This window comes from Megascapheus bottae, chromosome 3 (genome assembly GCF_031878675.1).
Source record: "Megascapheus bottae isolate mThoBot1 chromosome 3, mThoBot2.hap1, whole genome shotgun sequence".
In the NCBI taxonomy this organism is placed as follows: Eukaryota; Metazoa; Chordata; class Mammalia; order Rodentia; family Geomyidae; genus Megascapheus; species Megascapheus bottae.
This window is the reverse complement of record NC_143511.1, coordinates 78435532-78463528: the sequence shown is the minus strand read 5'-3', so window position 1 is coordinate 78463528 and position 27997 is coordinate 78435532.

Below are 27997 nucleotides of genomic sequence, written 5' to 3'. Positions count from 1 at the left end.
TAAATTCAGACACTGGCCTGATTATCATGATGAAGCAAATTTGGATTAAAGTACCTTAAAGTTTAGATTAAGTGTACAGTTGACCACAATCTTTGATTAACCCTTAGCCTCTCTTCTGACTTTATGTCAGGGAAATTTAGCTCATTTGTATAGGAAACAACTTGTTTGGTTAGATGGTACTTTCCAAATATTGTGACTCAAATCATCCCAAGTTGAAATATTTTCTGTAGGCAACTAAAATGGTTTTAATTATGAATTGCTTTCCCAGAGCTAGATTGTAACTACAGACCATATGTACAGTGGATGGAACTGCTACCAATAGATGCATTAGCTTCTGTTTTTAAGGATCAACATTTAATTAGTGTTGATCACAAGGGAAAACACATCAACACACCCCTTGAGTAATATATAAGATGTGAGGTGCCTTAAATTTGGAAATAGATCCTGATCGAATCAATCAATTCAATCTATAGAAAATCTGTACACTCATAAAATGTAATGGAAGTGTAGTATTTGAAATGAGGGTTATTATGGGGTGTATGTGGCATTACAAAATACATAGTCATCCTTTTTAAATAATTTGGAAGTTAGTATTTATAATTGACCAATCGTAATTGTGTACATTTATGTAGCATAATATGAAGATTTGATGTATTCATTTTACTGTTTAAGATTATTAACAAATCTGTTATCTTGTTTATCTTCTTTACTCCAAGTGTATCTTAAGAGATGTGTGTGTTTGTGTGTGTGTGTTGTGTGTGTGTATGCATATGTGTGTGTATGCATGTGTGTGAATGTATGCTAATCCTGGGACTTCAACTCTGAGCCTGGATTCTGTCTCTGAATTTTTTTTTTAATTAAGTCTAATGCTCTGCTACTTCAGTCAGAGAACCATTTCCAGTTTTTGGATAGTAACTGGAGATAAGAATCTCTTGGACTTTTCTGTCCAGGCTGGTTTCTAACTGTGATTCTCAGATCTCTATGTCTTGAGCAGCCAGGATTACAGGTGTGAGTCACTGATGCCCAACTTAAGATTCTTTGATTCTTCAACTTTTGTTTTATTTTCTTGAAAAGGTGATGAATAGAGTGGTTACAGTTACATAAGTAAGGTTAAGCCCTCCCTCGTTTTCTTCCATTTTCCCTCACTCACCCTGACTCCATTTACCCCCGAACTATAAGTTCATTTCCAACATAGTGTCTTGTGAGTATTGCTGTTGTATTGGTTTAACTTTTGTCCTTTGTCTCGCCATTTTGTTGTTCTCTCCCCAAATCAGACTTGGGGAGAGGAGAGGAAGACTAGAGGGAAGGAAGGAAAGTAGGAGAAAACAGAGGAGGGGCACAATGTTTGGCAAGAAATGTACTCATTACCTCACTTATGTCACTGTAACCCCTCTGAACATCACCTTTACCATAAAATAAAATAAAAAATTTAAAAAGGAATTCTCTTAACAGCATTCTATAAATGAAAGTCATTCTGTGCACACGTTAATCCTCTTCTTTGCAACCACTTTCACTACCCTTATAACAGGGGCCAGGGGTATGTGTGAATAAGAAAATGTTATTAGAAGAGTTACCATAATGAGATTAATAAGTTGGCACTTTGCCTTTTGATTCTACTGCTTCCACTGACATTTCAAAAATAGAAGCAATAATAAGACTGCCCATGCTAACCAATGTAATTCATCACTTACTGAATTTTATTCCCCATGGGGTAAAGAAAAACATGCTTCTCTTTTATCATACTTTTTTATTGTTCACTGAAGCTTATATCTGGCTTTAACAATACAAAGTATATTTTTAGCACAATATGTCTAATTCAAGTAACTGCTAAGGGAAAAACAGATACACATATATACGCATATATATATACGTGTACATATATACATATATGTGTATATATACATATATACATTCTGTACTGATAAGGGCAATAGTCTGTTGGGAGCCGGAATGTGGAGTCAGACTGTCCCATGAATCTGCATCCCTGAGTAAGATAACCACACAAAGAAATGAGCTGTCATGTATGACACCATGCCTATAAACTTTGAGCTATACTGTCAGTATTGTGAACTTCCTGGCTTTATTGATTTATTGCCTTATCTTTCTGCTGAGACTTGATTATCATTTGGTACAAATGTGTTATTGCTTTATCACCTTCTGCTTAATTGATCTGAGACCTGATTACCATTTGGTGTTAATGTAACTCCTGACAGTTTCTTGGTGTTAAGAAAGTATATTAGATTGGATCGAGAAATAAACGGGGCTACAGTCTTAAGCTCACAGCCTTCTTGGGTTGCTGACTTGGGCTGTAGTCCTCCTGACCCCATCTGTTTATTTCTTGTCTTCTTCTTTTCCAAGTCCTCACCCCCTAAATCAGGAATCTCCGTTCGCTGCTGGCTGGCTCCAGCAGTAGTCAGTTTTTTTCTCTCAAGTTATTGAACTTCCTCACAATCAACATAGTCTTTATAGGATCCTTGATTCAATTTTTCAAATGCATCATTATTTAAAGCCTTTAAAAATTATCCTTAATTTGTTGCACAAAGGGGTTTCAATTCAACATGCCATTTTGTGAGTACAATGCATCTTGATAAATGTCACCCCTTTTATCATTTTCCCACCTCTCACCCCCCCCACTATCCTCTAAAGTTTCCTAGGTCCATTTTTTCACATATATGTTGAATAAAATGACTGCATTCATCCACCTTTCTTCTCTTCATTAGTCTTTCTTCCTCTGCTTGACTTCCCCCACCCATAACACCTCAAGTACCAGCTTCCTGGTTTTGATTTTGTTAGATTACAGGTTGTTCAAAGGAGTTACACTATTGGAATACTCTCTTGCATGCATGATATCTTAGTTAACACAATTGTGTTCATGTGCACATGTGTATGTTCACATATATCTTAAAATTAGATCTAACTTGCACATATGAGAGAAAAACATACGTCCTTTGTCTCTCTGTGCCTGACTTATTTCAATTAACAAATCTTTCTCAGTCTATCCATTGCCCTGAAAATGATGTAGTACTATTTTTTTCTGATGGATGAGTAAAATCCATACAGAAATTCTTCAATAGATGAATGGATCAGGAAATAGATCTTTTGTTGATTGTAAGAGTTTTTTTCTAATGTGCTCTGAACACATATGGAAATAATTGACAAAATATTCATGTGATGTCAAATAGTTATTGAGCGCCATGCAGAAAAGCATCATGTGGGTGATTCAGAGAGTGATCGCATGCTCCCTGCCTTCATGAAACCTTCAGCACATGAGGAATATGAAATAAATATCATAAATTGGTAGTTAATAAATAAAAGATGATCAGTACCATGTTAACTGTAAGTTTAATTTACTATGGAAAGTCTGAATGCCAGGAAGTCAAGTAATCCTGGATATAAAAGTGAAATAGTGTGCTTTGTGAACTAGAACCTAAAAAATGCAGATTTGGAAATGTGAAGGGCTCCGCTGGATTTTATTTTATTTTATTTTTGCCAGTCCTGGGCTTGAGCTCAGTGTCTGAGCACTGTCCCTGGACTTAAATGCTCCAGAGGATCTATTGTCAGGAAAGGCAAGGTTTAGGGTAGCACTCACTGTACTTTCAATTAAATAGAGTGGAAAATTAGATCGGAAGTATGGATTGGGGCGACTTAAAGTTTTGAGTACTCAGTTAAGGAATTTCAACTTTATGCTTTGATCAATGGGACAATAATAGAACAATTGGAAGAGCAGTATGAAAAGATCACTTAGGTATTACTGTTAAATATGGATTAGAATAGAAATACTGGAACTACAAATCCATGTAAGGGTCAAAAAGAAAATCTAGTAATTTTTGAAGCCTGTCCCATGTACTTTGAGGTTTGCATTTATCCATTTATTTCACTCTTCAAAGGAACGTAGGCCAATTTCAACCACATCTTTATTTTTTATTTTTTTGCCAGGCCTGGACTTGAACTTAGGACTTGGGTGCTGTTCCTAAGAATTTTGTTTTTGTTTATGGCTAGCTTTCAGCAACTTGAGCCATAGCTCCATTTCTGGCTTTTTAATTGGTTAATTGGAGATAAGAGTCTCATGGGGTAAACAAATCTTATGGACTTGCCTACAAGCTGGTTTCTAACCCAATCCTCAGATCTCAGCTTCCTGAGAAGCTAGGATTGAGGGTGCAAGCCACTAGTGATCAACTCTTATCCCTGTTTATATATAGTTAGAAGAAAGGATGGGTTCATGGCATAAGACTTCCCACAATGGTGGAGATGAATTGTACTCATGAACTGACGTGTTAAATTGAAACTCCTTTGTGCAACTACTTGAATATAATTAAAATAAAGAACTAACATTTAAATTTACAATGGGGACTAGGAATATTAGTGCATGTAATCCCAGAAATTGAGGAGGCAGAAATAGTAGGATCACATTTTGAAGCCCATCTAGGCAAAAGTTAGTGAACTTTTACCTCAAAAAACAAGGTAGGTATGTTGAGTCTCACTTGGAATCACAGTAACTGCAGGGGTTAGACTGAGGTAAGAAAAACACAGTTGAAGATTATGCAAACTAATGATCCTGACTGAGAAACACACACACACACACACACACACACACACACACACACACACACACACACACACAGCATAAAGACTGAAGGACGTGGTTTGGGTGGTAAGAAGGCTTGTCCAGCAAACGTGAGCCTCTGAATTCCACCTCCAGTACTGTAAAATAGATAAATAAATAAGCTACCTCACATCAACAGGATTTCTTATCATGAATTCCTTCTAGTAAATTGATTTGCTGCCAGAAAATAGGCAAGATAGAAGAGGAACTAAACTCCAAAATAGGGTAAAAGTAGGAAACAGGCATGTGAAATTTCTTTTGTGAAACAGAAATGCTTTCAACTTTGAAGACAGCTACAGCATCTAATGGAGGATAAAATGTGCAGAAGAGGAAGTATACTTGCTTACTTTTTTTTCCTGTGGGGACCAAATCTCGGTAATGAATTGTTTTACTGAGCCTGAGTAGATTTAACACTGGACACCTGTTTTGTAGTGAGAGAAGGGAACAAGGAATAACTTCTAGACATGAAAACACAAGTGCACTTTGAAAGCATTACTTAGAAGAAAAGATACACAGAATTTGGATAGGGGTATGGAAACTCTCTTAATAGGATAGCAGTCTCGGGCAGTTGAAAGAATCTAGAGGGTTTGGGGGAATGTGCCAATGGAGTGTAAGAAAATGGACAGTTAGAAAAGGAGATTTCATAGTTGACACCAGTCATGATGTTGGAAATAGGACTGGAAGATCTTGAGAGGACAAAAAGAAGTATGTTGGCAAATGAAAAACAAATGAAATAACCTGTTTTGTGGAAGATAGATTCACTTTGGACTCAGAAGAAATGAAAAAGGTGAAAGGTGTCAGGAAAAGGTGGGGTTGGGAGATATGAAGGAAAATTATGGAAGGGTGACATTGATCAAGGCACATTGTAGCCATAAACTGACATGTTGAATCTAATACACTTTGTACAATTATTTAAAGAAAATACAATAATGTATTTGGCCTTAAAATATTGATAGTATATCACTATTGTCAAAGCTTCAGAGCAATCACAAAGCCTGAAGATTAAGAAAAAAATTGCTAATGTTACAAGTGGATGACTTTTGAAAGAGCCTCTCTGTGTTCCATGATGCCAGGTAGCGATTCAGATAAAAAAGAACACTTAGAGAAAAACTTATTAACCATCACTAATGGCCTGGGAGGAATATGGATAGTATGTGTTGCTCAATGGACTTCAAATACTAGCCAAATTTCTCCTGGATAGTGATGGCATTACTCTCATTTTTAGACATTCCTAATAGAAGGCCAGCTGCTGTCCATGATACTAAAAGAGTCATCTGGCATTGGAATATTGCAGCATTGTGACCGATATAGTTTGAGTGAATTAGGTGTTTCATTACATGCCTCTATTTAGGGGATTTATTTTTTTTTTACTGAGATGAGATATTTTCACATATATTTCCCATCTGGAAAGTAAGTGTGTGTGTGTGTGTGTATGTGTGTGTGTGTGTGTGTTTCAAAACTCCCCATTGGTTAACATCTAGAAAGAGATTGCTGTTTTTTAAGCAATCCCCTGAAACATGAGTAAAAGAAATCAAGGTATGGGAAAAACAGAAATTGGAAGACATTTTGAAAAGGTTATGCAATCTTTCCTTCTTTGAAAAAGTCTGTGCCCATAAATGCTTCCTTCAGTTCTACCTCTCTCAATAGCATTTTCAAAGTCAAGAGATGTAAGCCACGAAATGGAAGCATTCTGCTTAATACCACACCAATAACATAGGAGGGATACATGAATGATAATGGAGCCTCAGTTGTGTTTCTTTTTTATTGTATTTTTATTATTGGGATAACGTATAGATGGGTGTAATGGGTTCATTACTTCTCAAAACTTGATACCCCTTCTCATGTTTTTGTAGACCTACCCAATCTCAGTCATCTTGTTTTCCTCCTTCCTTCTCTATTTCAAATAAACAAATAAGTGTATATACAGTATACCAGGTAACAAAGTCAAATAGAGTAACCACGTGATTAACCTTAAGTGAGAAAAGAGATAAGAAATAACTTCACATAGTACATTAAGAACAACAGCCATAATGCTAAACCTCTTGTTTCCATATCTTAGAGTTTATTTCATTTGGTCTCATCCTGAATCAACATATGTACATAAATACATATGAGGTATTGTGATTCTCTGCTGTAGAATCTTAGTTGTGTACTAATTATAGCAAATGAGGGAAGCCAAGGAGCATATGCTCTTTCCATTTCCTTATGAATGGGGCGATGTCATTCTTTCTGATGGCAGCATAGAATTTCATTGTGTATAAGTACCACATCTGGATTGGTTCCATATCTTTGCTATGGTAAATAATGCTGCAATGAACATTGTTGTGCTAGTAGCTTTAGTATGCCCTTGTTTCTAGACATTTGGGTAAATGTCAAGGAGTGGGATTGCTGGGTCATAGGGGAGCTCTATGTTTAGTCTTTTGAGGAACTGCCAAACTGCTTTCCTAGAGTGGTTGAACAGGTTTATACTCCCACCAACAGTGTAGTAGGGATTGCTCCTGACCACATCCTTGCCAGCGTCTGTTGTTATTGGATTTCTTGATAATGGCCATTGCAACTAGTATGAGGTGGAATCTCCAAGTTGTTTTGATTTGCATTTCTTTTATGGCCAGAGATGTCATGCATTTCTTCATGTGTTTATAGGCCATTTTTATTTCCTCTTCAGAGATATCTCACTTTAAGTCTTTAGCCAACCTTTTAATGGGATGTTTGTTTCTTTGAGGTTTTGTTTTTGAGAAACTCAATTTTTCTAGCTGTAGGTATTGTTTAGGTATGAGGGCCTTCTCTATTGTGTGGCTAGTGAAGATCTTCTCCCACTCTATGGGCTTTCTATTTAACTTTGCCATACAGAGCTCTGCAGTTTATTGTAGTCACATTTGTCCAGACTTTCTTTAATTTGTTGTTTCTGGGTTTTTATTAAGAAAATTTTGCCCTGTGCTAATGAGTACTAGATCATCTCCTATTTCTTCCTCTAAAGTTTTGAGGGTATATCTGCTTTTACCTCAAGGTGTTCGATGCATTTGGAACTAATTCTGGTGTAGGGTGACATATAGATATCCAATTTTAGTTTGGAATTAATACTCTTCCAGTGCTGTGCTTTCTGCTAAGGATTGTTTTTGCTATTTGGGTTTTTTTATTATTCCACATGAATTTTTGGATTGTGTCTTCCATTTCATTAAAGAATGACATTACAATATTGATGGGTATGGCATTGAATTTGTAGATTGCCCTTGGCAGGATTGCCATTTTCAGGATGTTAATTCCTCCAATCCAGGAGCATGGCAGATTTTTCTACTTCCTTAGTTCTGCTTTAAGTTCCATTTTTTCAGGTTTTTTTTTAAGTTTTCACGGTAAGATACTTTACATCCTTAGTTAATTCCTAAGTATTTTATTTGCTTTGAGGCTTTTACAAAAGGAGTTGCTTTCCTGATTGATTGCTGCCTCACTCTTCTTGTTGTTTGCATAGAGGAAAGCCATTGATTTTTGAGGGTTAATTTTATACTCTTGCCAAAGTTTCAAATCAGCTCAAGTAACTTAGGAGTGGAGTCTGTGGGGTTCTTTAAGTATAGAATCTTGCCATCTGTGAAAAGGGAAAGTTTCACTTCCCCCTTCCCAGTTTGGATCCCCTTTATGTTTGCTTCTTCCCTTATTGCTCTGGTTAGGAATTCTAATACTATATTGAAGGGGAGTGGAGAGAGTGGGCATCCTTATCTGGTTCCTGATTTTAGAGGAAATGGCTTTAGCTTTTCTCCATTAAGTACAATGCCAACTGTGGGTTTGTCATACCTTATTATACTGAGGATTGTTCCATGGATTCCTAGTTTCTTCAGAGCTTTTAGTGTAAATGCATGCGGGATCTTGTCAAATGCATTTTCTGCATCTATTGAGACAATCATGTGATTCTTGTTCTTGTTCCTGTTGATGTGATGAATTATATTAATTGAACCAGCTTTGCATCCCTGTGATGAATCCTGTTTGATCATAGTGTATAATTTTTTTGATGAGTTGCCAAAGATGGTTGGCCAGTATTTTGTTGAGAAGTTTTGCACCAATATTCATCAAAGAAATGGATCTACAGTTCTCTTTCTTTGATGAGTCCCTGTCTGGTTTTGGGATGAGGATTATGCTGGCTTCATAGAATGAGTTTGGTAGAGAGCCTACACTTTCAACTTCATTGAAAGATTTGAGGAGTATTGATGTGCACTCTGCTTTGAAGGCCTTATAGAATTCAGCTGTGAATCCACCAGACCCTGGGCTTTCCTTGGATGAGAGGTCTCTTACTGCCATTTCTATTTCACTACTTGACACGGGTCTGTTTAGTTGGTTCAGTTTGGGTATGTCAATATTTTCTAGAAATTTGTTCGTCTCTTCTAGATTCTCAAATTTGTTGGCATAAGGGTTTGAAAAGTATTCCCTTATGATGTTCTGTATCTTGGTAATTTATGTCATGATATTACCCTTCTTGTCCATAATTTTCTTTAATTGGGTGTGTTCCCTTCTTTTTTTGGTAAGATTTGCTAAGGGTCTGTCAGTTTTGTTATTTTTTTCAAAGAACCAACTCCTTGTTTTGTTGATTCTTTCTATGGTGATTTTGGATTCTAATTCATTTTAATTCAGCTTTATTTATTTATTTTTTGCCAGTATTGGCACTTGAGCTCAGGGCCTGGGCATTGTCCTTGGACTTTTCTCAAGGCTAGAGCTCTATCGCTTGAGGCACAGCACCACTTCCAGCTTTTTTCTATGTATGTGGTACCGAGGAATGGAAGCCAGGCCTTCGTGCATGCAAGGCAAGCACTTTATCACTAGGCCAAACTCCTGGCCCCTAATTCTGCTTTAATTTTTAATAATTTGTTTCCTTCAACTGGATTTGGATTTGGTTTGTTGTTCTTTTTTCCAGGATCTTGAGTTGCACCACTAAATTGTTGGTTTGAGATTTTTCTAATTTGTTAATGTAGGCACTCAGAGCAATAAATTTTCCTCTGAGTATTGCCTTTGCTGCTTCCCAGAGGAGCTGGTATTTTATGTTCTCTTTTTGTTAAATAACATAAACTGTTGAATTTCTGTTGTGATCTCTTCAGTGACCTACTGGTTATTCAACAATGCATTATTCAATCTCCATGAGTTACAGGGGTTTTTCCTTGGTGGAGACTGGTGGTGAATTCCAATTTGATGCTGTTGTGGTCTGAGAGAATTCAGGGAATAATTTCAGTGTTTCTGAATTTGCACAGATTTACTTTATGTCCTAAAATGTGATCTATTTTAGAAACTATTCCATGTATTGCTGAAAAATTGTATATTCTGATGTTGCTGGGAGGAATAATCTGCAGATTTCTATTAGGTCTAATTGGTCTAGGCAATTGTTCAATTGTGAGGTTTCTCTGCAGAGTTTATGCCTTGTTGATCTATCCAGAGGAGTCAGTGATGTGTTAAAGTCACAAGCAGTCAGTGTGTTTGTTTGTATGTATGTTTTTATGTAAATAAGATTTGTTCTCCTGAAGGAGAAATCCCTTTAGCAGTATGTAATAACCTTCTTTGTCTCTCTTTACTAGTTTTAGTTTGAAGTCTATTTTATCTGATATAAGGATGACAACTCCAGCCTGTTTATGGGGGTCGTTTGCTTGATAGATTTTATTTCAGCCTTTCACTTTCAGTATATGTTTGTCTTTTGGGGCAAGATGTGTCCCTTGAAAACAGCAGAAAGATCCAAATAGTCAGTCTATGTTGTTTAATTGGAGAGTTAAGTCCATTGATGTTGAGGGTTAGGATTGAAAAAAGTTTCTTAGTTCCTGCCAGTTTTCTATTTGGTTAGGGCCTATGGCTTGTCAATTCTTGTTGTAGTTACCTGCTATACTTTTTAGGTGCCATTTCTCTGTTGATATCATGTTTGTGATGATTTTCAATGTGTAGAATATCTTTGAGAATTTTCTGAAATCTTGGTTTGGTAGATATATACTGTTTCAATTTTTCCTTGCTGTGGAAGGTTATACTTTATCCCTTGGCTATGAATGAGAGCTTAGCTGGTTACAGTATTCTTTGTTGGTAGTTATTTGTCTTTAGGGAATGGCATACATCATTCCAAGCTCTTCTTGCTTGCATGGTCACTACTGAGAAATCTTTGGTTATTCTGACTGGTTTTCTTTTGTAGGTGATTGCTCTCCTCTCCCTGGCTGCTTTAAGGATCCTTTTCTTGGTCTCTATTGATCCTGAACAGATTATACTGTGGTGGTGGGATGTCCTTTTCTGGTCTGGTCTCTTTGGAGTTCTACAAGTTTCTTGTATCTGGATGGGCCTGTTTTTCTGGATATTTAGGAAGTTCTCTGAGATAATTCTCTTGAGTATATTTCAAATTCCATTAATCTCCTTCTGCAGGTCCTCCTCAATACCGATTAGCCTTAAATTAGGCTTCTTAATTGTATCTTGGAAATCCTGAAGAGATCTGTCCTATTTCTTGGACTTGTTTTGAGTTGTTTTCTGGTCTTTCCCTATAAATTCTAGGCTATCTTCAACTCCGGAGATTCCCTCTTCTGCATTGTCTAATCTGTAATCAATACTTTCCACTCTGTTTTTCTTTTCCTTCCTTCTCTTTGGTCATTTTGGATGATTTCAGACTCTTATTTTAGATTTGGCTCAAGTTCGTGGGTAGGTTTTCTCAAAGCCGCTTGCCAGTCGTGTGCAGCAGCTTCTGTGCCAGGGTCCACTCATTGTCTTTCATCTTTATTTCCTTTTCTCTGGCTGTCCAAGAAACTAGGTCTTGGTCAGCATAAGACTTTATCTGTTAGAGAGCCAATGCAGTGGTATTCTTGGTAGAAAATGTACCCCTAAATCTTTGTTCAGTCTGGGAGAGATAGGGGATTTACCTAAGTGGATGTTGCCATCTTGATCTTTTTTCATCAGCTGTATTTCTTGAACATATTTCTTTAATAATTGCATGTTTTAGTAATGAAGAAAATATATTTCTTGCTTTTTGTCTCCTGATATCATTCAAAAAGAAAAGCTACTATTCAAGGTCATGAGACTGGTAAATGCTTGGGACAGTTTCCAAAAATCTTCTGATTTTAAATTGATAACATTAATGAAATAATTTGTTTTCCATTCAACATTTCAGCAATTTGACTTACTAGATTAGATTAATCGAGGGTAGTGCCAATCATAAAATGCAAGGACATGATCTTTTTAAAATTTTTTCTTTGTACATATTTTTGTTTTTATTTTTAAAACATATTCTTTATTATCTTTAAGTAGTTGTATAAAGAAGTGCCAAGCCAGGCACTGGTGGCTCTTTCCTGCAATACTAGCTACTCAGGAGGCTGAGATCTGAAGATTGAGATACAAAGCCAGCCCAGGCACGAAAGTCCCTGAGACTTATCTCCAATCAACCACCAGAAAACCAGGAGTGGTGCTGTGGCTCAAGTGATAGAGCTATAGCTTTGAGCTGAAAAGCTCAGGGACAGCACACAGGCCCAGAGGAAAAGCATCATGACCGAAAAAAAAAAGAAGTTGCCATTCCAATAAGTTTATGAATATAGCCATTCTTTGCTTTTATCATTCTCACCCACCCATATCACACAACCCTAGGCCTGACTTATTAACCTAACATGATTTGCCCAGGTCCTACCATTTCTTTGTAAATGACGCAGTATCATTTTTCTAACAGATAGGTACAATTCCATTGTGTTGATGTAACACGTTTTCTTGATGCATTTGTCCATTGAGCAGCATCTGGTCGAATTCCATACCTTGGCTATGGTGAACAGTGTTGCAATAAATACAGTAGCTCTGCAGGTGGCTTTACTGTAATCGTTAGAGAAATGCCCAAGTAGAAAATTGCTGGATCATAGAGGAATATTTTTTTTGAGGAACCTCCATATTGCTTTCTAGAGAAGTTGAACTAGTTTACATTTCAACAATAGTATACTGTTTGTATTTTCAGTGATGGCCATTAAACTTGGATGATTTGGAATTTCAGTATTTTGCATTGAATTTTTGTTGTGGCCATTTTTTTTCATGTATTTGTGAGCCATTTTCAATTTTTCTTCTTAGGAGTCTCTGTTTAGATGGTTTTCCCATTTATTAACTGGGTTGTTGAGAGTGTTAATTTCTTAAGTTCTCTGTATATTCTAGATAATAGGCTATTTCAAATATACAATATTGAATGCTATAATCCTAAAACATGAAATCTTTCAAGGAAACTAGGTTTATTGAGTCAATCCTGGAATACTAGCTGCTTTGGATGTAGAGAATGGGAAGATTGTAACCCTTCTGGACAAAAAGAAATTCATCTGACTCCATCTGAAACAATGGCTGGGCACCATGTAAAGTGCCTGTTCCAATGGCTGGGAACAGTGTTGTATGCATGTCATCTCCAGTGACATAGGGAAGCACAGTAGGAGGCTCACAGTCCAGATTGGTCTGGATGTAAGGTAATATCCTTCCCTGAAAATGACCAATGCAAAATGGGGCTAGAGATATGCTTCAAGTGCTAGAGTGCCTAACCTAGAAATTAAAAAGCTTTGAGTTTCACACCTTCTCCATCAAATCCTTAAGTCTAAAATGCACAAAGTCAAGGTCCTGAACAATTAAAATTTGTGAGTAGCCAAACCCTGAAAGCTGAAAATATTAATGTAAAGAAAGGAAATATAAAAGATGAATTCCAGGAAAGGGTCTGATTACAACATACAACAGCAATGAAAACTTCCATATAAAAACCTGTCCAGACCAGGCATGGTGGCTCACACCTGTAATCCTAGCTACTCAGGAGGCTGAGATCTGAGGATCAAGGTTCAAATCCAGCCTGGGCACAAAAGGACCTGAGATTCTTATCTCCAATTAACCTCTAGAAAATGGGAAGTGGGGCTTGGCTCAGGGTAAGGTGGTAGCCTTGAGCTGAAGAGCTCAGGGACAGTGCCCAGGCCCCATGACCCACAAAACACACACACACACACACACACACACACACACACACACACACACACACACACACACACACAACCTGTCCATCGCTACTGGCATCCTTTCCAGGTGCTGGTATTTCAGGAGCTGTTAATGAATGAAAGGCGTATTTGCCAGGAAAATCAGTGAGGTTACAGATTGGTTCCAAAATACTTACATGCATAGTAAGATAAGAAGAATCTTACACAATAATATTGCTGTTTGGTTCCAGGTGTTGTTTCCACCAAGTTTGTGGTCTGTACATGTGGGCATCCGAAGAATAGCACTATGTAGAAAATCATTAGAGATGTGCTCTCTGAGGACAGCCAGACCCAGAAAGGAAAACAAAGCAGCGATTTATCACAATGAATATCAACATAAAATACTCAAATCATGACTGTGAAAGTCCAACAATTCTCATGGACTACCTATGTGCAATTTGCCCATAATCTATTCCTGTAATATACTTTTTCATCCATTCTATTTCCTTTTAGTTTCTTCTGTTTTTTGAAACTTTTTTCTATTACTTTAATTTGTCAGAAATATATTTGTAGATTCACTAGTCTATGTGCTTCTTTTTTAAAATCATATTTTATTGTCATGGTGTTGTATTGAGGGGTTACAGTTACATTTGTCATGTAATGGGAACATTACTTCTTGAACACTGATATACTTTCACGTTTTTCCCTTATTATCTCTTCCCCCATGCACTCCTAATTATCTTGTTTTTCCCCTTCCCTTCCCTATTCAGATATAGTATCAACATGAGGAAAACCATAGGGGGAAAAAAGAGAAAATAAATAACTTCACATAATACATTAAAACAATGATCACAAAGATAAACCTCTTGTTTCCATATCTTGGAGTTCATTTTGCTTAGCCTTATCCTGTATGGCCATATGCACATAGCATTTGAGTTATCGTGATCCTCTGCTAAGAGAATCCTAGACCTATACTAATGATTGCAAAAGAGGGAAACTATGGAGCCTAGCTTTCTTTGGGTCTGGTTTATTTCACTTACTATAATTTTTTCCAAGTCCTTCCATTTCCTTACAAATGGGGCAATATCTTTTTTTCTGATGGCTGCATAGAATTTCATTGTGTATAAATACCACATCTTGATTCATTCATTTACTGAGGGACATCTGGGTTGGTTCTGTATCTTAGCTATGGTAAATAATGCTGCAACAACAAACATCATTATGCTAGTAGCTTTGGGATGTCCTTGTTTCTGGACATTTGGGTAAATGCCCAGGAGTGGCATAGCTGGGTCATAGAGGAGCTCTATGTTTAGTCTTTTGAAGTAGTCGATGTATTTCAACTGTACATCATTTGCAAAAATGGAGACACGAATTGCATCAAAGCCCCTTAAGGAGATCTCATTTGCTTGCTGCATTTTTTTTAAAATTGAGTCTCCAAGTGTGATGTCATCACAACATTAACTTTGCCTGTAAACACTGTGAGTGTATAGGAAACTATCAACATTTGTCAATGCTAGAGATGTCTATTTTGTACACCTGCATTTGGGAATGTTGAATAGTCTGACTGCCTTGAAATTCCTGTTTGACTGCCTTCTAGCTGGGAACTTGGTTTCATGCCTTAAAACTAGTATAGAAATAGCAGCTGTTTCAATACCTCTAGCCTGCTGCCTCTTTGCTGAAACTATACCATCAGACCTCCTGAGTCTCCAGCTTGCCCACTGCAAATCCATAACCCCTATGAGATTCCATAATCTTTGGAGCCAATTCCATATATCTTTTTTCTCCTAAATTTACATGTAAAATGTATCATTTCTCTTTCTCTGAATTATCCTGACTGAACATAGCTTGTATGAGTTGTGATTTTCTGCTGGCTCACCTGGTTGGCCGTAGGATCATAGCCAGGCTTAGGAATTCCTGCAACTCTTACTCTTTTTCTCTTTCAGCATTCCTGGGCCAGGCATGTGCAGTACAGAGAATGTCAGCTATCCCTTCCTGAAAACCACTTTATGGAAGTTAGAAGCAGTGAGTGACTGCTGTGATTCCTGATCCGTTCCTATGGCTCTAGGGCATCCTCATAAGTTTCAGTTTTCCCTTGTTCCTCTATTTCAACGGCATCTTCCCTTCCCAACTGCACATCTCAGACTGAGAGATGACAAGCCTTTTTGTTCTGTTCAGGACTTCACATGATTAGACAGGACCCATCTACATTGTAGAAAGCAATCTTGTATTCAGTCAACTGATCAGGTGTTAATCCCATTCAGAAATGCCAGAATAATGTTTTACCAAATGCCCGGGCTTCCCTTGTCCTAGTAAAGTTGTCATAAAATGAACCATCATGGGAGGGATGAGTCTAATCAAAGTAAATTGTATGCCTATGTAGACATGTCAGAAATACAGCCCTTTGGGTAAGCAATTGATGTTGATTAATAAGTTCAAGAAAATCACAAAGTGTACAAATACTTAAGGTCCTGTAATGATCCTCAACTATAAATTGGATATAAATGTATCTTCTATTCTTGAACTCTGGGCCTGGGGTGTTATCCCTGAGCTCTTCAGCTCAAGGCTACTGCCCTACCCTTTGAGCCACAGCACCACTTCTGGTTTTCTGATGCTCAATTGAAGATAAGATTCTTATGGACTTTCCTGCCCAGGCTGGCTTTGAACCACCATCCTCTGATCTCATCCTCCTGTGTAGCTAGGATTACAAACATGAGCCACTGTGAGCCCAGCAACTGTGCCTTCTGAACTATGCAAAACACACCTTTTGGACTTTTCTTTTTTTATTAAATCTTTCGTGAATAGAATTCTTGGAAATTTCATGGTGATTAATTGAAATTCAACACAAAGTGTTTTAACAAGGGGTCTGCCTTAGCAGGAAGTTAATGGGAAAGCTCATATTACTTGCAATACGGAGGAATGTTTAGACTGTAATGGTAATGAGCAGGTGTCCTCATCTTCCAGTGGGAGAAAAAAAGTGAGGATAACATCATCTTGTCGCAGTCATATTTGATGCACTATGGCAAAATTCAGGTCATAATTGGAGTATCTGATTCAAAGGTATCAGAGATAAGGATGTCCCACTCCTGAAAAATACTCAAGAAGAATAAAGGATAACGTCCTCTCACAAAAATGTCCTGATTGTTTGGGAGTTACATGGATACTTGGGATTGCATAATTGACAGGTAGATTTCTAATTCAAAGTTAGGGATTATGTTCTTAAAGAAATTTTATATCTCAAAAAATGATGAGTCAATTACATCAGAATACATTTTAAAGGGCTGGATTATGCCGTAAGACAGAAAAAAAGTTAGATGCCTTAGAAGTTGTGAACACTGAGATATGTGCTGAGGACTCATTTTAGGAATTTAATAACAGGCTGCAATCAAGTAGAGCATTTGAATATTGATAGGGCCTTGTTAGTTAGACAGTCTAAAATGCAAATTCTGACCACAGCATCCTCCAGCTTAATTGCTGAGTACACTCAGGGTAAACTCCATAATCATTCACATGATCCATAACCCCTTGATAGAGATAGTCTCTCTGCCTCACTATTAGTCAACAAACTGAGTTCATCCCATGATATATCCAGCTTCTAATATTGGTGCTACACTGACTTTCTCCTATGTCTTAAAGTTACTGAATTGTCTCCCAGTATAGAGCATTTCTACATGCTGTTCTGATAGCCTAGAATGCTCCCTGACCCCACTCTTGACCTGCTTCAAATCTCTAGTTCAATATCTTTTTCCAGACAAGCTCTCTATTCTTTCTCTAAATTTGAGATTAGACTAGTTTTCTCATTTTACAGTTTTTATTTAGTACCTCTCCTTCACCACACATTCCACTGATCATAATAGTAATCCCATTGTTAATTCTGAGATCATCACATCATTCCAGATCCTACCACCAAACCGTAAGCTACAATCAAATATTGTGTACTCTTCTCTTCACATGACATTCTAACGTTGGTAGATATTCTCTGAATAAATAAAGGGAAGGGATGAAAGACACTTTAGAGTAGCTGAATCTTGGAATCTATATTTTTGCAGTCCAGTCATTTATAGGGCAAGGTGATGCTAGCTTTCAATGATGTAAACGTGATTATCTTCCATTGTTTCGACTTTCTCCCTGTTGATGCCAAAGCAGCTTTTATTTTGGATTAGCTAAACATGGCCTGAGTGTTTTGCAGCAGCAGAATGAGCTGATCATATCCCTAGGCGTCTCATATCTTCCTTGGATTGCCCAGGAATAGTTCATCATTTTCCTGTTCTCGAAGTCGAACACTGCTTGGCAAACATCTGCTCAGAGACCAAATTCCAAGGGAAACAGGATTGAAGGCAACATTGCAACTCTATTTCTGTGTTTACCTCATTTCCTCTCTGAAGACTTTTCCTCTTGAGTTCTCATGAAACTAAGAACCTTTCTGCAAATCCTCAGCTGAGAGTTGGTTGCAGAAGGGGTTTGGGAGAAAAAAAAATCTGTCTAAAATGTTGAGAGTTTGGACTCATCCCAAATACTTATGCTTTCACTGGGAGAAATAGGGAATGCATTCTGGCTTTCTATGGGTTTTATCTGAAGAAAGAAAGTCAGGGAGTAAATGGTGCAATTAGTGGGTGAATAGAAATGTCTCTTTGAGTTTTTCAATCTCTAATTCTTCTGTCAGCTAAACATGAATATAATGTGGACAAAGAACAAGGTAAGGCTTTGTCGCTGTGTGGAGAGCCAGGAAGTACCGTTTGAGAGATATCTTAAAGAAAACATGGAGGAGGTGATCATAGAATGAAGAGGGGAAGGGAAGATATCATGCTAATGAGATCAGTGAACAAATGCAAGATGAAAGTTTATGGGGAAAATAGGAGCAGAGGGGTAAGGTGCACATTTTCTGCTGATTCCTGCATTATGATGGTAAGGATAGTTTAAAGCTGCTGCAAACCTTGGCCTTACCTGAGAAAGGAGGACTGGAAGCTTTGCTCACTTACCCCAGCCTCTGAAGCAAGACAAAGTGTGAAATGACCCAGATTTGCTTTCCCCCATTTGTGAGCAGTAAGATAGAGCAGTTCAGCTCTAGAACACCATTTCTCTCATTCGCTAATGATTCAGAATCAGATTCTTCTACACCTTGTCAGTACCGACAGGTTGAATTCTTCGTAAAGACTAAGAACTCCTCTGTGTTGATATTATGTCAAGAAATTATACTGGGATCCTCTATTACTTGTAGTGTGTAGGTCACTAAGTATTTTGAATTCTTGTATACATAATGACAAATCCTATTATTTGAGTAACAACCAAAATATGTAAACCTCCTAGGTTACATGTTCCTAGATACATTGATAGATCATCTCTCATTTAAAGATCTCATCTCACAATTGGATGAGTAGGCTCTATGGTTACCATTGTGCTGAACAATCTCAATTTTATGGGTAGAGTAGCAGAAGATCAAGAGTTAAGAAGTCTATTGAGAGACTCTCAGACATCAAGAGTGAATGCTAAGGTTTAAAAAGTATGATTTTGGTCACACATCCTTTCTTACCACAAGACTACTTGCCTCAGTGACGATCATGTCATATTCTTTTATTTTATTTTCTCTTTACTTGGGGGTTGCCTAGTGTCTTTCAGGATGATATTAAGTATTTAGAGAATATCTAACTTTCAAGATAATTCTTAGAAAATTTCATTGTTGAGAAATTGTTTGCTTTGCCCACAGGACTTTGCATGCAAGCTAAGAATTCTCTTGAAAATTCAAAACAAAACAAGATAGTGTTTTCAGCCTGATCACAGACAAATCATCCTCACTGATTTTGCCAGTGGAATAATGGAGCTGCCACTGTTAAACACACTTCCCATGGATCTCAGGCTTCTTTTGTTCCTCTGCACTGCCTCACCTGCTTTCTTCCGTACTGTCAATATTTCCTAGTGTTCTATTTTAATTCCTTTGATATTTTTCTTCATATGTTTTTTTTATTATTTTCTGTGTTACTATATTTATCCCCTATAAACACTCTATTTAAAAAAAACCACTTTCTTGGTTTAATGTTGTCTCGTTGTGTGACTTAGAAGTAGCAGATTTACTGGGCACAAAAATTATAGAGCTGAGGTCTGACTGAGGTTCACTCCATATGAAACCTGTAGGTTTCACAACCAATCTAAACCAGGAGAGGAGAGTCAACATTGGTGTTTCATTAAGTCTGCAGTCAAGACAGTAAACTTCTCTTATATTTTACTTGGTAACTAAGAGTTTACAATTTCTTTATACTCTTTTAGAGTTATTTTGTTATTGTTGTTGTTAAGCAAATATGTAAAGAGGTAGCCAGGGAGAATTTATGTACTTAAATAAACCAATAGCTTTTAGGAAACTAAATATGTGGTCGGAAAGTAAATGCATTCTGTAATAAATGACCCTATCCATCTATGCAAAGAGGTTTGGGGGTTGGGGATAGATTATGTTTCTCAGTAATCCTTCAAGAGCCTTCTGCAGGGTCCCTTTCTCTAGAATAAGCACTCCAGTTAAGACAGAGAAAAAGATACAGACCAGAATCAGAGACCTGGGTTGAAGTTCTATCCCTGTTCCTTGATAGGTACATTTGAACAAGTCAGTGACCTTGTTATTCACAGTGTGGAGCCTTACACCAGCAGTATTATCTAAGCATTTGCAAGAGATTATGAATCCTTTATTCCACTCAGAATGATTATCTTTTAAGAAGCCTCTCAGGTTGTTCATTTACATATGGAACTGTGAGAACCAATCAGATTACGCTCTGTAATCCTTAGCCTTGGGTAGAGTGACTGGCTACAAGATGAAATGGGGCTGTTCTGTGGCACAGCTAGATCAGTGGCTAATGCAGAGAAACTGGTGGTGGCTATCACAGCTGGTGTCACTACTACTGTTTCTTTGTTGATATTGTGATCAGTCCTTGTCTTCCCCAGTCATTACCTGGGAGCACACTATGCCTCTACTTTCTAGATCAGAACCCCCTCTCAGCTAAGGCAAGCCACCCTGCAATCTTCTCTGAGCCCATTTCACAGTCTTATGAAGGAAGCAGAGAGTTTCCACTGAGTGGGCCACTGGGCTCAATATTCTACATGCATCCTTGCATGGACTCCTCCTCTTGTTTCTGTGTATGGAGGTAAACTGCATGTGTTCAAGGACACAGGGCTGAAACAAATCTAGATCCGAAGCCCCTTTCACTACATCATTCTGTGTCTTTTCTATGGCATGAGAATTAGGACTCGCAGCATCTAGATATCTTATTAATCATCAGGTATCCCCTGCCGCAAGGAATTATGAACAAGGACTGAGTATTGGGCTTTAACTTTCCATCCTATTGTACCCAGCTGAGCTAGAGGCAGCTATTTTGCTTCCCGTCCCACTTGGCTCATGCATTGCCATCAGCCTACTTCCCTCTATTGCTCCCCCTTTTCTTCGCCAAGAGCTCAGATGGCCAGATACAGAGTCAGTTGCTGCAGAGAATCAGGTGTGACCGCTCTTGTTAAGGAGCCAGAGCATGAGCTAATTATAGTAATTAAAGCTTCCTATTTACATAACACCTCTCAGGCAGAAGGAACACAGAAGTCTTTTCCAGGCCTGTGTAGAAGAGGCTGCCCAGCTCTCTATACTGCTGTGAAGCTGCTCTGTCCCTGGAGAGGTGGAGCAAGAGCTTGAGAGGAACAGATGTCCCTGCCTCACTGGACCAGCTCAGAAGCAGGGATGCTAGGAAAGCACTTCTGGCTAGCCAGGCCCCCAAAGTTGCTAGAAGGAGAACTCCTGGCAAGGGCTCCACTCATGCACCGTCCACAGAGACTCACTCCACCTATGAGTGACAGACTCACACCCATCACACTGACAAGCTCTTTATCAAGTGTCCTATCAGTACCACATATATCAGCTATCCAGAATCTTTACCTTCAGTGAGAACTGGATGAGGTAGTGCCTTCAATCTTTATTTTATTGAGAAGGAAAACGCGACTCTGAGAAAATAGATAATCTCATCAACCTTGTATAGAGAGTGGGTAGCATGGTTGATTTCTTTCACACAGTTTGGGTAGCAGTACCACGCCACAGCACACCACAGTGAATGACTATGTCCTGCTGAAAACGTCACTGAGTGCCTAGAATTGATACCATAATTTGCTGTTGTAACTTATAGTGTTAACAGAAGGTACTTTATTTTTTGTGACTTAACCATTCATGCCTAGACACACACACACACACACACACACACACACACACACACACACACACACAGACCCCAGACAAGTCTGGGGTATCACATCTTTTCCTAGGTCATACTTATAAAGAGTAGTTACACACTGTTTCCAAGTTTGGATTTCTTTATACTGTGACTTGCTACTTCTTTTGACTTTGCTTTTCATTCAATTAGTATGGTCTTTTTAAAAATCAATAAATGGCTAGTGATGCCTTTAATAGATATCGAATGAATACCAAATTTGGTGTGACTTATCACACCAATGATGCTTCAATTAGTTATTCTCTTTGTAGTAACAGTGGATATATCTAACAGGCTTTCATTTCAACCCTGTTCCTTGATTCTGGTGAGTAGGAGCTAGTTCATAATAATCTTTAACTCATTCAAGAAGTTATTTGTACTCTGGTTTAAGGAGATCGTTTCTTGATAGCATAACAACTTTTTCAGAACCACGCAGTTAACACATGTCAAACAGTCTGAAATCTTTCAGTCAGAATTATGTCTGAAATCAGCATGAAACATGATACAAACCATTCCTCAGTCAGTAAATAAGGAACTAAGGAGGTAGTGTGTGTCAGACACTGTGCTAGAGGTATTTGTTAAAAGTTCCAACTGTACTTGGTAAATTTAGGCAATAGGTAAATAACCAAACAAAGATATACAAGTCAGGGTTGAAACCAAAGACCAAAGACTAAGCAGGAATGAAGGAAGGGATATAGAATGATAGAGGAAGTATTTCTAAGGAAAGTATATTTAAACAGAGACAAAAAGCATGGGGAGAGTCAGCTGAGGAAAAATGGAGATCACGACACCTAGACATAAAAGAGAAACAATGCTGAAAATCCAAGGAACTGACATCAGGGCCAAGAAGAAAAGTAGGAAGGGAAAAAGACCAAATATGACAGGATGAGGCAGGACAGGGATGGAAAATAGTAAGAATTTAGGGAGTGTTCAGGTTTTGACCAAGGTAATTATAAATTACAGTTTGACAAAGAATAGTTGGGGACTGTTTTCTGCAGGCAGAGGCAAATCCCTTTTCATTTTATATCTCATAATAGGAGAGACATAAGACTTTGGACTAAGGTTTGATCATGCCTTGGTTTCCTGATGGCTGAATGTAATATCCTGAGTGAGTTACTTGTTCTTCACTGAACTTCTATTTCCTCAACAGTGAGGTCAGGGTAAGTGATGCTGCAGTAACAACTGCAGGAAAGTGTTCAGATGGTTTCAGTGGCTTACTATAATGAAAAATCTTATTTGTTCAGTGCACCACAGATGTTGCATTTCATCTGCAAAGCAGTGTATTCCATCTACTTGTGTGGTGCATTGCAGCTAGGAAGGCCAGGACTTCTTGTTTCATGGGGTCCATGGGAAGCCTAGACTGCAGTGCACAGGGTAACTGTATTACCCTCCGCCCCCGCCTTTACCCATGGGATAGTACATGTTAGCAAGATGACCTGTAACATGCCATTGCCAAGACTGCTCAGTGAACAGTGATAATGGAGTTGGTTTCTTCTCTTGACTTCATGGGCTGTTCCTCTGAGAACTTTTTGCTAGCTCTTGGGTGGATGCTGTGATGGTCTGGATATGGTAGAACATTTTCAGTATGGTAGGTAGGAAATAAAGAGTTCTCACACACAGCTATCTATAATTATGATACAGATCTAGCCAACATGTGTTTTTGTTGTGACATTTTTTTTCTATTGAATATGCTGTCCTATTCATTTGTGTATTGTCTTTATCTGTTTCTCTGCCACAACGGCATAGTTGAATGCACGCAACAGAGGCCATTTGTCTTTCAAAGCTCAAGGTATGTTCTAACTAATCTTTCACTGGAAAAAGTTTGCCAACCACTACTTGTTCTGCTTACTTGGCTTCTTATTTGAGTTGTAGCCATTAAAACTCTTTTCTCTTAACCCTCTCCTTAACTTAGTCAATATGACTAATTCTTTTGTTGTTGGTTATGGGGCTTGAACTCTGTGCCTGGGCGCTGTCTCTGAGTTCTTCAGCTCAAGATTAGCACTCTACCACTTGAGTGCTACCAGTTTTCTGGTGGTTAATTGGAAAAAGAGTGTCATACACTTTCGTGCCCAGGCTGATCTCAGCCTCCTGAGTATCTAGGATCGCAGGTGTGAGTCATGGAGATCTGACCGATGTGACTAATTTTTTTCTTTAGTTATACAAAAGCATTTCAATTCAAAATGTCATTATGAGTACAATCTCGATCAATATCACCTTCTTCTCTCATCTCCCTACATTCGACACTCTTGTCCTGATCTTTTATTTTTTGTGTTCTTTCAGATCCTCAATTAAAAGAAAAATTAACCTGTAAGAGACTTGAATTCATTCTGCAGTCTTCATATTTCTTCTCTTTCCAGTGGTTCTGGCTACAACTGAAGGAAAACATGTTGAGTAATCAAAGGGAAACAGTAAACTTTCTGGAGAATAAAATTTCTGGTCCTTCATGTTTGTGTCCGCTGATAGCCTCTCCTCCCGCTATTCTTCTACGACATCAGTTTCCTGCCAAAATTAGGATGCCATTTTCCAACCTTTTTTCTCTTTGCAAGCACATTTTCTTATGGGGGAACAGATCCTGTGATGATTAGTGAGAATTTGTCAGCAACTATTGAATGGATTAAAAGAAGACACACTAGGCAAGAACCCTGCTATAAATGTTGTCAAAAAGAAAAAGAAAAAAGAAACCCCAACCCTAGCTCTCCTCAATGGATAAATCAATTGCTCTAAATTAAATTCTCTAAACCTGAAAGACTTGGGTCTAGTACTGGATTTATTCAGACACTAGAAAAACAGTAATTTTCTAAGTCAACATCCTGACCTCACTCGAGTCAGCTACTGATCATGATAAACCTTTTCCTCCCCCCTTGCAGAAATGAGACACACCATCTGGGGAGAATAGGTCCCATATCCAAGGGACAGAAACTAATCAAGGCCTGTCAGTAAAGGCAGTAGCCCAACTGCCTCACAGCCAGTGACTGCTCACCTCATTCAGAGGCTGCGGGCCCTGCCGGTGTGAGCACCTCACAGCCAGGATTCTGCCGAGGTTTCTCTGTGGGCTCCTCTGCTCATCAGTGCTGATGGATTGTTAATTAAACCTCCTTGCTTCTTCCTCTCCATGGATTCAAGGGCATGTGAGTTTGTGCTGTGGATTCTTAGGAAGCCTGCTGTTTATTCTCTCCCATAAACTTTACACAGTCCAGGATCTGTGACAGGTGCTGCAGAAACATCCAGAACAGACTCGAAACCATGGCTCCAGAGGTGAACTTGGATAATTATCCACATCAAATCAGTTTAACCTTCCCAGTCTTTCACCAGATACGCTTGCCCAGAATACAATCCCAGCTTCATGGATTGATTTGGTGTCTAGATGTGATACTTCACACTGGAAAAGAGCTTTGAAGATTGTATGTGGCTTGCTAAGTGTGATGGCTCACACTTGTAATATCACCTATTTTTGAGGTAGAGATTGGGAGGATCAAAGTTTGAAGCCTGCCCAGGCAAAAGCTATCCAGACTCCATCTCAGCAAACATGCTATATCTAGGGTCATGTGTCTGTGACCACAGCTAGCTGGAAGGCAAAGGGTGGAAGATCCAGTTCTGGTCTCCTGCAGAAAAGGAGTCCCTACCTCAAAAATAAGGAAAAAAAGAGCTGGAACTATGGCTCCAGTGGTAGAGCACCTGCCTAGCAAGTATAAAAGACAATGAATTCAAACCCTAGCTCCAAAACTTTAAAAAAAATCCAATGCCTTGAATTCTTTTTTTTGTCTAGAAGAAAGATGAAAAAAAATCACACAAGCATTGGGTCATTGTTCTCCCTTTCATTCCTCATTCTTCCTGTAATTTTCTGTATAACTGTTCTCCAAGGACCAGGCCTGTGTTGATTCAGGGGATCTTAAGAGAGTGAGCAGATTCCACAGTGGTGGAGAACCAAAACTCTGAAAGGTACTTTTAAGATCCTCTGAAAACATGCCTCCTCTCTAGCTGAAAGTCATGTTTCTGGGAACAGACCATGTAGTATTCTGAATACAAACAGGGGTTTAGTATATGTATTTTCTACATGTGCACCTGTGAGCTTCAGAGACACCTGGGACTTTTAAAACCTGCCCTGTTGAGGCCATTCTAGTTTCTCATCCTCTGATTCATGAAGGCCAAGAAATTGATGTATTTTCTTCAAGAGCCACTATCGTGGTAGTGAAAAACTTCAACAGCTGAATTATTAGGGTTTTTTTGTCTCTATGATCTCAAAAGAACGCATCCACAGACACAGAGGGTGAAGTAAAACTGCATTTAAAAAAAGATGAAAAAGATAAGCAGGTAGAAGGATATTCTTAGGAGAGGAACACAAAGGTGCAATGCCTACATGTATCTGATCATAAAAAATAAAATTTATTGAAATGAAATCCAGGAAACGATAACAAGATAACAAGATTTTTTTGGTCATTGTTGTTTTCTTTTTGTCTTGCTTGTTCATTTATCTGTCTTTGGGAGGGCAAGGATGGACACAGAAACGGGGGTGACGGCTGAACAAGTGCGGCTTTGGTACTTACTAAACACTACATTGAAAATGAACTATGCAGCTGTGGTTGGGAACAAGAGGAAAAAACTGGGAGAGAACAAGGGAAGGAGGTGACATGGTTCAAGAACAAAGGACCTCTACCAAACTTATATAACTGTAATCACCTTTGTAATAATTAAAATGAATGAAATTTTTAAAAAAGATAAGCAGAGCTCCCTCACAACATGGGAGTCCTAAGGATGAATACTGCCTGGAGGTAATATGCAGGAGTTAATACGTTATCTCAAGGAGGAAACTATCTCATTCCCCAGATCCAGTCAGAGGCTCATGAAGCCTGTATATGCTCTTCATACTCCTTTAACCCTTCTTCCTGACTTCTCAACCAGATCCATACCTCTGAGGTCCAAACAGTTGTTCACATGCAAGTCTTTCAGGAACAGTGAGTTGTGATTGTTGCCCAGGGGCCCTTGTGTGAGATTGTTCAAAGCCAAGGTTATGAGATATCTGTCCCACGGAGACCTGCAGGTGGGACTCATGAAGGTCATGGTAAGGGATGAGGAATTTCTAGAGGAAGGGCTTTTTCTCTGCTTGTCTAGCGAGGCTCTTGTTCTGCTTATTGTGATATGGTCTCACTGTGGTTCTCTGCAGAAATTTGCCTCCAGAGAACCACCAATATTTGAACCTGTCTAGAAGTTGAGTTCTGAGGAGCTCACTCTTTCTGTTGGCTGATCCTTTACGCTCCTGGTTTGCTAGAATCTGGCTACCACTTTCAGAAGCATCAGTGTGATGTAGAACTTATATGGAGGAAAAAAATAACTTAATGTGTCATGTTCAACTCAGGATAGGACATATACAGATGACCGCAATGTGTGCAAGAAGTTTTAACATAAATAAAATTGTGACTTCATTAGAAATGTCACTTTGTTCCCTAACTCTCTCCTCTGCTCCCCCAGGAAGAGCCTTCACTGGATCTCTGCAATTTAGCTGTACTTTTAAAAGGCAAAGCCCGTGAAGTGATTTGATCATTTCATCTTAAAATGAAATGACTTATTTAAGGAAGCTAGAAGAGACACCAAGAAAATGAGCTTTGGGAGCTAGAGGACTTGAGCTTGATTTGTGTCTTTTCCAAACATACAGATTTGGGCAGTCACGAACGTCTTCCAGGTAGCTTATCCAACATTAAAATAGGTACAACAAAGTTGGGTGATCACTAAAGAGGAGGGGATGCAAATAAAACATCCAACTCAGAGAAGATCTTTCAGTTCCTTTTCCTTTTAATATGGCAATCCACTGAATATATATTATTCTGTTTCTATGCTGCTACCTATTCTTATACTTACTTCAAATTGATTACTAGAAACAGTGGGGTTTCTATTTTTATTTTTTACCATCTAAATCAATTCCCTTTTTAGCTCTAAGTGTTCTGCCACTGGTCAATTTTACTCATTCATTCTTTCAGTCACAGCTCAAATACCAACTTCTTCATAAAATGCCCTTATTTCTCCATGTCCCAGTTCCGTTTTTACTACCCACTCAGGAATCTTGTAACTTATCTACTTTAACACTAAACATGCTGTGTTTTCACCAACCATTTATGGATTTACATTGAGTTGATTATGAGCTTACCAAGAGCTCAAAGCTATTTCCTTTTGTTTTCCTTCACTTTTCACCAGTACTGGGGCTTCAACTCAGGGCCCCATGCTCTTGGTTGGCTTCTCAAATCTACTGATCTACAATTTGAGCCACAGCA